This window comes from Tupaia chinensis, unplaced genomic scaffold (genome assembly GCF_000334495.1).
Source record: "Tupaia chinensis unplaced genomic scaffold, TupChi_1.0 Scaffold142961_1, whole genome shotgun sequence".
Lineage (NCBI taxonomy): Eukaryota > Metazoa > Chordata > Mammalia > Scandentia > Tupaiidae > Tupaia > Tupaia belangeri.
The window spans coordinates 521158-533371 of NW_006202806.1; the positions used below are offsets into that span (position 1 = coordinate 521158).

At 36.7% G+C, this 12214-nt stretch overlaps 1 pseudogene; it reads left to right on the forward strand.

Moving 5' to 3' along the window:
• Positions 1-3910: 3910 nt before the first annotated feature.
• On the forward strand, positions 3911-6260 carry LOC102485135 (protein FAM161A-like; annotated as a pseudogene).
• Positions 6261-12214: the final 5954 nt, after the last annotated feature.

Below are 12214 nucleotides of genomic sequence, written 5' to 3' on the forward strand. Positions count from 1 at the left end.
CAAAGAAAGAGTATTTATTTCTTTGGGAATTATTGGCTTATTTTCTCTTCCTTTCTTAAAAGGAAATGGCTCAAATACCATTCATTCCCTTTTCTTTTGTCCTGCTAAATGTGGAACAACTTTCAGCTGCAGCCAATGTTTACATCAGGGTATCTTGACATTTTATATTTAAAAAGGAGTCTCCAAAGAGTTTAGTAAGTAGAACATAATGGAGAGAAAATATTTAAAAACATCTGCTCTTCTTGTACATAACACAGTTAAGATATAACAGCATTTAGAATGGATGACAAGCTTAGGAAAAACTTAAAATTTCTAGCTTGAATCATGCTCTTCTAGGCTTTATCCTTAGAGGAACTATTACAACATTCCAGTAAAAATGCTGAGTTCATAGGCATTGCATCAGTCACAGGATGATGGATGTTTAGACAGTCCAGGTGCTGTGCGGGCAAGGGAAGAGAGATTGTAAAGAAGGTGGCAAAGAGTAAGACTGAATTCCTATATGACCCACCAGATGTTTAGCATCTTAAAATGGTTTTTGGATTTTCTCCAGAAAAGTTCTTTTTTGCTCTGGAGTCAAGGAAGCTCCTGTTTCAGATTATTAATAGTGGCTAAATGTTAAATTTCTGAAACTGCTTCTATTTTAGAAATCTGCATACAGACTATAGAACTCAATTGGTTGTTCTCTATTTAGGTCTTGTCCTTTACAGTATATCTTCTTTGCCAAGAACAGATCAATAGGGTGGCTCAATTGAGAACAGATGAAATGTTGGTTTAAAAAAGAACTGATTTGATTCAGTTGAATTAACCAAGCAGGAGTTGATATGCAGGAAGAAGTTCAGCACTGTAAGCCTATGTTCTGCAGGGACCTGCAGAAGGCACAAGAACCGATAATGCAAACTTGCCTTTTGGCAGATTGCCTGTGCTTAGGGTGTGTTTGACTAGACAAATGGGCTCAGTGTGGGTTCAAAGCATGAGAGTAGCTCAAATTAGAACTAAGAACATGTGTATACAAATAACCTCAAAGAGGACAATTTCAAAATAATGTTCCTATTAGAACATAATTACAAGTATGAATAGTCAGAAAAATTAGACAGGCAAACTATGAACAGCATAGAATTTGACAGCTCTAGTTCTCACTTCAGTGAGTATTTGTTAATTTTCTATTTGTAATAAGTCACAGTGCCTTGATATTTTTCATACAATGAGACCTTAAAATGTGTCTTCTGGGGACCAGTAGTTGGCATAATGGTTATGTCTCTGGACTCCCATACAGTCGATCGTGGTTCAAGTCCCAGACCCAGTTGCTTAATCCCACACTGGGTGCGTGTGCGTGCGTGCCCAAGATCCTGAGAGGAGAATGGAGGGAAGGGATTGCGGAGTGGCCATCCCCCCTTGAAGGTGATTTCTCGCTTTCTGTCTCTGTTTCTCTTTGTCTTTCTGGCAAGCACATAGGCCCTATAGCAAAAACCTCTCTCTCCCTCCAAAAAAGTGTCTTTTATATGAAAATGAGGAGGTGGATAAATAATGGGGCCTATAAATATATAAGCAGTACACATTAATATAATTTATGTCTTTTAGTCCTACAAACAACCATAGAATGACTAAAATAGAAAAGATAGAAAATACCCAGTATTGGTGAAGATGTAGAACAGTCAGGATGCCACTTGACTATAATGGGAAGTAGAAATTGATACAATCTCTTTAGGCTATTGCTTGGTAGTATCTACTAGAAGAGAAGATAAGCATACCTTATGACCCAGCTATTCTACTTGTAGGCATATGCCTAGAAGAAATATATGCATGTATTTACCAAAGGACATCTGCAAGAGTATTCATAGTAATATTATTCTTAAAAGTTTAAAACTAGGAGCAATTCAAATGCTCTTCCAGAGTAGAAGATTGTAATGAGGAGTATGACTCCATTTTTGATGTTTGACTAACAACAGCTTTTATGCTTTACTTACTCTGCTCCACTTGTGTCCAGTTTCTGAGCAGGCTGATAAGAAAACCAAAATGCTTCCTCTTTTCACACAGGCATGAGATTCGGACAACACAAATTCCTGTCCGTGTGGGAACCCTAACCCCAATCTCACTCCCTAGCCAAAATAAAAACCCAAGTCATTCTTCTGTCCTTGCTCTTGAGTTATTTCTGACTTGCTTGAGAGGCTTGTCCTGCTCTTTCCAGAGAGCTCAAATACCTAAGCAATATACCTTTTCATCTCTCCTTGGTGTGTTTGTGACATCATCATTCTCAGACATTGGAACTGACTCTTTAGTGCAGGTTATATAATCTGTCTCTGCAGGTTATATTCAGAGACAAACTAGATATCACCTTGTTTCTGTTTCTTAAGTGCCTATCTTGAATTATAAATACTTGGTACTTGCCTTGGTCCATTACTACTGGGATAACAAAAGTTTTGAGACTAGGTAATTTATTAAAAAAAAAAACTGAAATTAATTTATTTTCTCACAGTTCTGGAGGCTGGGAAACCCAAGATCATGTGTTGCCAGGTTTCATTGTCTAACGAGGATTGCTGTCTGCTTCCAAGATGGTACCTTGTTGTTGCATTATCTGGAGGAGAGTAACACTGTTCTCTTGTGGCAAAGTAGATGGAAAGGGCAAAAAGGTACAAACTCTTTCCATTAAGTCTTTTCTTATAAAAGGTAAAACCCAGTCTTGATGGTAAAGCCCTCATAACTCAATCATCTCTTAAATGTCATAGCTCTTAACAGTCCTTTATAGATTAAAGATTAAGTTTTAACATGAATTCTGGAGAGAACAAAATCATTCAAATTGTAGTAATATTAGAATTAAGCTTTATAAAAAAATCATAAACCTCTTAAATTCAAGGATTGAATTAGATTCATATATGTAAGACTATTTATGGCAATATCCATTTTTCACTGAATATTTAATTGGAAATACTCTTAAAAATTAGAGTTTTCTGAGGAAATGAAATAAAGTTTAGACACAGATTCTATGTTATAGTCAGTAGTGTATCAGACTGTGGAATTGTAAAAGCCACTTATCAACCATTGTTTGAATCTCCAGCCCAGTCAGTTCCAAAAAAAAAAAAAAGCCAAAATGTCAGATGCACACTTGTGTGCTTAGGATCTAGCATATACTGAAAGACTGAAGGAGGAGAGGCAATGCAGGGAATCATGGTGTGACTGAGTCCTATAGAAGGTGCTTTTAGCTCTCTTTCTCATGCATGTATATGTGCTTTGTTACAATTTTTGTTTTCTTTTATTTTGTTTTTGCCATAGGGCACATGTTCTTGCTGGAAAGAAACTGAGAGAGGGAAAATGAGAAATCATTCCCTGCCCCAAGGGATGGGGAGGATGGCCATGTTGTAATTTCTTCTCCTCCATTCTCCTCCCAACATTTTGAGCATGCACACAGATGCTGATCATGCACCCAGCATGATTTCGAAGCTGCTTTGTCTGGGACTGGAATCTTGGTTGGCCATGAGAGAGTGCAACACCTTAACCCTTAACCACTATGCCACCTGTTGGGCCCATTGTCACAAATTAAAAAGAAAAAAATTTTAATTGAGTTTAGTCACCATTATTGATTATGTGAAAAAATAATAATAATTATAATGAAAGGCCAGAGCAATAAGGCAGGAAAAAGAAATAAAAGTCATCCAAATTGGAAATAAAGAAGTAAAATAATCTCTGTCACAGATAACATCATCTTTTATGTGCAACACCCTAAAGATTCCATTTAAAAATATTTTCAAAGTTTTGAAAGATACACAATCAAAACATAAAGTCAGATACATTTCCATACACTAACAACGAATAACTCAAAAAGTAATTAAGAAAACAATAATATTTACAATATCATCAAAAATAATAAGGGCCCCGGGACAGTGCAGGGGTGCTCAGGCCTGAGGCAGGGCAATGGATGCCACCCACCCACCAAGCCATGAAGCCAGTGGCCGCTAGTCTCCAGACCCCAGTAAATGCCAACACCAGGGCACAATATGAACTCAGAGACCCCTTGGAGTCCCTGGCGGAAGCAGCAGTGGCCTTGAAGGACGAAGAGGAGGGCAAAGTGCAGCCTGCAGGAGCATCAGTCACCTAACTCTCCTGAGCTTCAGTTTCTTTGTTGAGAGCAGAGTACCTGTGGGTTGATTCATCACGAGGCTGATTTGAACACCAACTTTTCTTGAATGAATGAATGTACACCAATAAACTATGAGGACTACATGAACTTTTCTGGTGTTTACTACTCTGATTAAGAATATTTCAGTAAACTAGAAGAGCTGAAGTCTGCCCATATAGAAACTATTGTAAAATTAGAGAAAATGTACCAGGATAAATTAAATTTAAAGGAAGTTCAGCCAGTGGTCATCAGTATACTAGAAGAGCTGAAGTCTGCCCATATAGAAACTATTGTAAAATTAGAGAAAATGTACCAGGATAAATTAAATTTAAAGGAAGTTCAGCCAGTGGTCATCAGGGAAGACTCTTCTAGTGTCTTCCAGATCTGTATCAGGAAAGAACTCTCATCCTGTCTCCTTAATATCATTTTCAGAGCCTGACTTAGGCCAGTTTTCCTCCTCCAAAGAAGAGTTGCTCAACCTAGAAAATGGGTATCTCAGAAAAAACAGAATTATGACCTATGCTAAGGAGCTGATTAACAGCATGTAGACAAACTTTTGTGTGGAAGATTATATTCAGTCTGATGATACTGTGTTCCAAGTAGTTGAAAAACCAAAGAAGAAACCGAAAGGATGGATGCCAATGATTACAATACCTAAACCTTTTCAAATAATGATTAGAGAATAGAAGAAAAGACAAGAGATCATGAATCTAAATGAGATATTGAAATGGTACAGAAACTGCTGAAAAAAGAAGATAATGATTTAGCATGTAAGAAGAAATTCCAAGCTAATCCAGTCCCTAAACATGTCTTAAACTGTCTTTATCATGACATGGTCAAGCAAAATAAGAACAGAGGAAGAATATGAAGGAGAGAAACAAAGAAGCTCTTTTGACCTTACAAAAGCCATTTGAATTTATTGGAAGGGATAAACAGAAGTGAACAACCTACGAAAAGCAACTGAGAGACTTTTTAAAGTCTAAAAAGAAAACAAATCAATTTAAAGCCTTACTCATATCTCAATCTACTTATACTTCAACTATAAATGACAAGTTAAAAGAAGAAGAGCTCGGGACCAGCAATTAGCGTAATGGCTATGTCGCTGGACTCCCACGTAGTCGACCGTGGTTCGAGTCCTGAACCCGGTGGCTTAAACTCACTCCAGGCGCGTGTGCGTGCGTGCCCAAGATCCCGAGAGGAGAATGAAGGAGAAGAGATTGCGGCGTGGCCATCCCCTCTGGGGGGTGATTTCTCGCTTTCTGTCTCTCTGTCTCTCTCTGTCTGTCTGGCGAGCGCACGCGCCCTATAGCAAAACCTTCTCCAAAAAAAGAAAAAAAAAAAAAGAGGAAGAACTCAATAGAAACATTAGGACACAACAGAATGTCCAAAAGTGTTCACAGAATTCCTCCCCTCTATCTCATAGACCAGCTTTCAGGCCTTCCAGGAATCCCAAGTACCTTGAACAGGTTGAAAAGTTGAAGTGTAAACATAAGTTCAGGTGACAGACTCTTGATTATAAAGACCTTCCTGAGAGATACCTCAGAACACACATGTCCAAAACTCTTGACAAACTGTAAACCATTTAATCTCCATGAATCTTCACATGTATCTACTAAAAGAGAGAAAATTTTGGCAGACATTAAAACAGATGAAAATAATTTAAAAGAAACACATTGACATTTTTTTGCTCTAAGGCATACTAAGTCACCAGTAAAGAGTCCAAGTGCAAAGTTCATGCCTGTACCTGCAACCTTCCTGTGCCTCCAGGATCTTCCAGAATGCAAAAACAAGCCATAAGAAAGAGTGAAAAGGAAAGGATGAGAGAATACTGATGAGAACTAGAGGAGAAGAAAAATTAAAAATGAGGCCACTACTATTTGAAAGAGTTGTTCAGAAAAATGCAAGAATGGCAACAGAAAAGCATTATTTTAACACCTTCAAAGTATTAGGAATATCTGATGAGTTTGTTTCAAAGAAAAGGCCAAAGTGGAAAAGCATTTGAGTACCTCACCAATCAAGAGAAGACAAGTTTTGCTGAAGATAAAGAAAGCCTTAAAGAAAAAATAGGAGACAATGAGGAAGAAAATTATGCAAGAAAAAAAATGAGCCTGATGAAGAAAATGGACAAGAGAAATCTGTTGAAGACTAAAACTGAATCAGCAAGATCTTCCTTTCTCTCCTTGCTGCTGTTTGCAGCATTGGGGTGTCATCGGTTTCATTTATGACATTAAGAACATCTACTGGGACCCTCCAGTGTGTGCAGGGCTGTTAAGTAAAGTCATCTATAGCCTGAAAAGTTAATTCCAGATTTGGTATTTTGGTCAGAGTAAGGCTTTGCCTATTCAGCTTTTTCATCGTGACATATGATCCATTAGGAACTGTGATCTTAGTTGCATTTTTATCAAGTGAAAATCACAGTGAATTATAAATTCATTAATTATAAAAATATACATAAATTTATAATTTTGGGTAAGAAAAATGGTTTTGGTTTTGTATTGAGAGCAGAGAGAAATATTAGCTAAAGTGACTGAATTTTTAAAAAAATTACTGGAAAATATGAATCAATAAATATTTTAAATTATAAAAAAAACATAAGAATAAAATTAACCAGAGGTTAAAAAGTCTTGTACATTGAAAAGTATAAACACTGGTGAAAAACTTAAAAATGACACAAATAAATGCAAAAATATCCCATGTTATGGGTTGGAAGATATAATATTTTTTTTTTTGAGAGTTTTTCGCTATAGGGCGTGTGTGCTCACCAGACAGACAGAGACAGACAGAGAGACAGAAAGCGAGAGACAGATTGCAGCATGGCCATCTCCCCTGGGGGTTGATTTCTCGCTTTCTGTCTCTCTGTCTCTCTCTATCATTCTGGCGAGTGCACGTGCCCTGTGGCTAAAACCTCTCAAAAAAAAAAATCAATTAGAAAAGGACAAATGGTATTGAGAAAATTACATGTTTGCATACAAAAGAATAAAGTTGGACATTACCTCATATCATACTCAAAAATTAATTCAAAATAAATCAAAGCCCTAAATTGTATGAACTAAAGTTTTAAAACCCTTAAGAGAAAACTGAGGGGGAAATCTTTAAAACTTTACATCTGGCAATGATTTATTGGACATACCGAAAGCACAGACAACATAGGAAAAAATAAATAAATTAGACATCATCAAAATTAAACATTTTTTCTGCATAAAAATATACTATCAAAGAAAAAAGGCTACCCATGAATAGGAGAAAATACTTGCAAATTAAATATCTTGTAAGGGATTAATATCCAGAATATAGAAACAGCTAAAACTCAAGAACAATAATAACCCCAACTCAAAAACAGGCAAAGGGCTTGAATAGCAATTTTTCCAAAGAAGATGTACAAATTGTGAATAAGCACATGAAAAGATGTTCAACACCATTAATTATTAAGAAAATAAAAATTGAAACCACAGCGAGAGGGTCAGCCTGTGGCCTGGTGATTGAGGCAGCTGGATTACCACATGGCCAATTGTGTCATTCAAGTTTTGCTCCCTATATCTTGAGAAACACACCAGGTACACGTGTGTGCATGTCCAAAATCCCAAAAGGAGGGAATGATAGAGGAAAAGGAATACAGTGTGACCATTCTCAGTGAGGGGTGCATTCTCACTTTCCTTCTCTCTCTCTCTCTCTGTATATGTGTATGTGTGTGTGTATGTCTCCTGTCTCTCTCTGGTGAGCATACACACACTTTGGCAAACTAAAAAAAAAAAAAAACACAGTGAGATACTATTTCACACCCTTAGAATGTCATATTATGTGTATGTATATACATATATACATATATACACACATATATTCAGATGACATATTTTATACATATATGTGTGAATAGAAGGTTTTGGCATGGATGTGAAGTAATTGAAACCCTAGTGTATTGCGGCTGGTGGAAATGCAAGTTGTTCCAGTCACTGTGGAAGCAGTATGGTGATCCCTAAAAAAATTAGCATAGAATGCTTAATCCATCAATTTTAATACTGGGTATATACCAGAAAAGGTTGAAAGCAGGGACTCGAACAGATATCTGTACACCTATGCTCATAGCAATATTATCACAATAAACAAATGATGGAAGTGATTTAGGTGTCTATTAATGGATAAATGGATAAACAAAATGTGGTATATACATACAAAAATATTATTCAACATTTAAAAAGGAGGAAAGTCTGACATACTTTAAAACATGAATAAACTTTCAAGACATTATGCTTTACGTGCAATAGGCCACTCACAAGTAGAAACGTTGTATGATTCCACTTATACGAGTCACCTATACTAGTCAAATTCATAGAGACAGAAAGAATGGTAGGTGCCAGGGTTTGTGAGGTGGGGAGAAGGAAGGGAGAGTTATTGGATCTTTGTTTTTAGTTTTCAGAGGTAGCATATACTCATCAGAGAAAGAGAGAGGGAGAAAGCACACCCTGACAGGGCATGGTCAGGCCTCAATCACTTCTCTTCCATTTCTCCATCTTGTCCAGATTTTGAGCATGCACACACATATACTTGGTACGTCTTCAAGCCACCAATGGCCCGGATTTGCACTGTGGCCAACCATGTGGTATTCAGCTCCCTTTATCACTAAGCTACAGAGCCTGATGTTTCTTTTTCTTTACTTTTTTTTTTTTTTTTTTTTTTGGTTTTAAAGAGAGATTTTTGTTATAGGGCTTGTGCACTCACTGTAGAGACAGAGAGAAACAGAAAATGAGAAATCACCCCTAGCATGGATGGCCACACTGCAATCCCTTTTTCTCATTCTCCTCCAAAATTTTGGGCATGCACACACACATGCCAGGCTTGAATCTTAAGCTGCCGGGTCCAGGACTAGAACCACAGTTGACTACTTGGGAGTTCAGTGACATAAGCATTATGCCATCTGCTAGTCCCAGTCTGTTTTATCTTGAAGACAGGGTTTTATGATGTCACGACCCTCTTGCCTCAGCTTCTTAGCTGGGACCACGGGTGTGTCATTATGTTGCTTGAGCCATCTTTGAATTTCTAACCTCCTGTTTCAGCCTCCCTGAGTAGCTGGGACTACAAATACACACCGCTGTGTCCAGCTTTTAGCTTCCCATGTTGTTCCAACCTGTGGAGCACGTCTTAGCAGTGTACTCCACTGGTAGGGCTGAGAGTTATTGTTCAATGTTTCTGGAGATGAATGGAGGTAATGGTTGTACAGCAATGTGATTGTACATACTACTACTGATCACTACATTGATGATGATTAAATAGTAAATTTTATGTTATGTATATTTTACTACCATAAAAATAAAATAATCTTGTCATTTGAAGTATAAAACATCAAGACCACAGAGAAGTGGTGGTTACAATTACTACAATAAATTATGTCAGTTCTATTCATAATCATTTGTTAAAAGGCTAAAATGTCTGAAAAAAAATTGACACTAAGAAATGCACTTAGGCCTAGTCATTTGTAGCCCATGGGTAATGTTTTGCTCCATGATGCTAAGACTTTATGAGAAGGTTCTAGTTTTGCGCTTCAAGGTGTCCCTATACACATTTGGAACATACTTGTCAATGATCCCAACTGACTGAAATTGGAGATAGATGGCCGCATGAGGACTTTGTTATCAGTGTCTCTCTCTCCTGACCTCATGGAATTAAAGAATGAATAAATAAATAAAAATATCTTCTGTTTTGCTATATTATTCTGGCATTTTTAAGCTTCTTTTTTTTTTTTGTTTTGAGTGTGTGCGTGCACCTAAGAGACAGAAATCACCCCCCAGGGGGATGGCCATGCCATAATAGCTTCTCCTCTGTTCTCCTCTCATCTTCGGCATGCACGCACATGCACCCAATGTGAGTTTGAAGCCGCTAGGTCTAGGACTCGAACTACAGTCATCTACATGTGAGTCCAGCCACGTAACCATTATGCCATCTGCTTCTTTTTTAATTGACCCGTACATTTGTTTTAGAGTAACTTAGAACCTGTCTTGATATTTGAAGGCACTGCAGATCTTCATTTATATGCTACATCTGAAAGTGTGGTCTTGAGCAAGTCACTTAGCTGAAAAGGGAAATAAAAAGTTTATACTTAGTTTGAGGCATAATTAAATATAATGGCTTAAAATACAAGGGGACTTCAAAACTTCATTAAGTCCATGCATAATTTTTTCAAGATGCACATTTTCATAAATTTTTTGACAACTCCCCCATATACTTAGCATATAGAATACATTGTACAATAAATATTGGGATTTATTTGTTGTATTAAAACCCAAAAAGGATTCGAATTAAATTTCAGACCATTAAAACATTTCCCAAAATTATCTCCTCTGTATCATAGCTTATATTTTATGAGACAAAAATAATTCATAAAAATAGAATTCAAAAAGGTTGTTTTCACTGACTATTTAATCCAATTCTAATAGTTGATTGAATTCTGCTCATCACTGTGTCCATAGACCAAATCAACAATAGGTATTTCAAGTAGGTGGTTATCTATATTCTAATTCTTAAAATGCTGTAATGGAGATTTCACATCCATTTATGCTAACACACTGAAACTAGAAATGTTATGCTTTTAAATGAGAATGTGACATTCAAATATTCTACTGGCAACAATAACTATAATGTAATAAAGTATCTGAACCTTACTGACCACATTGAAAATGCATTTCATAGTTGCTGGCAGTGGAATAATAGCATGTGATTATAAAACAACAGCAGTTTTTATGTTTGCTTTCCAATTTTCTGGGCATATAATAAAATCTTTGTGGTATTTGTACTGAAAAAATATAAAAACTAATAGTTAAGGTATTATTATAATATACTATAGTTGGTAGTTTCATAATGATGAATACCCTAATTACACAGTAGCTATTTTTGGTCTCAAGTCATAATGATGGTGTGTATTTCTTATAAGCTCTTCTAAGTTAGAGTAGAAAAAAGAGGATTTTAGGTTTTTGAAGCAACATGGGCAAAGTAGTATCTAACTGGGGCCTTAGGTTGTATAAATTATAAACTGTACAAATCATAGCCTAAGGTGATCTTAGTAAATTGGGGAATATATTGACTTTCCAGAGAAAATTGCAAAGCCAAAATTTCTCATCTGTTTTTTAAATATTTCCATTAAACGCACATAGTCTGACTGATCTCACATGTCAAATAATGAAAATAGAAATGAAACTATGTACAATAGATCAATTTGCCCTCTCACTGAATTTTAAAAAATAATGTTCTTTCCATGTAAAGGGACCCCTTTTATTTATTTCAACAAGTTTCATAATATTCCCATTACCCTGATTTTTACAATGACAGCATTTGTAGACCTTGTGGATTCTTGTTACTTGTGTGTGTGTGTGTGTGTGTTTGTGTTGAAGGTGGGAGGTAGGATGCTTAGGAGAGCCTCTCTAGGCATACAATTGATGAAGTGACTTTGTTGTTTGCTGATGCACTTAGAATCTCCATGGGTCAGGTGGTAATTTCACTCAGTGATTCATAGCATTGGTCTGCTGCTATGTGTGGTAAAGGCCTTGATTTCATTTACAGGAAAAACAGACACTGTGCCACTTCTCCCCAGGAAGGCTCCAAACTATCCATTCTTCATACCCAGGAAGGCATTAAATTTGTGTTAATGATTTTAATATTACACATTTTTTAAGAAAACGCACACACACACACTCACATACATTTGCACAGAAATATACTCGAAAGAAAATTCCAAAAGAGGTCCTAAGAGGACACCTAAGTGAGCTAATGACTATGTGTGTGAGTAAACTTCGATCTTCCTCTGACCAATTCGATTATATTGAATTATTTAAAAGAAATTACCACTGGGATCCCTGATTGTCCACATAAACTCATGGAATATTCATCTTCCTTTAGTGATCAGTTCACAGAAGAGCTAAAAGAATGACCACAGTAAAAGTAAAATGTTCATACATGTAGAGGTAGAATGAGCAGGGTTAAGTTTAAAGAAAGTGAATACTGGGACCAGCAGTTAGCGTAATGGCTATGTTGCTGGATTCCCACGTAGTCGACCTTGTTTAGAGTCCCGGACCCGATGGCTTAAACTCATGCCAGGTGCGTGTGCGTGCGTGCCCA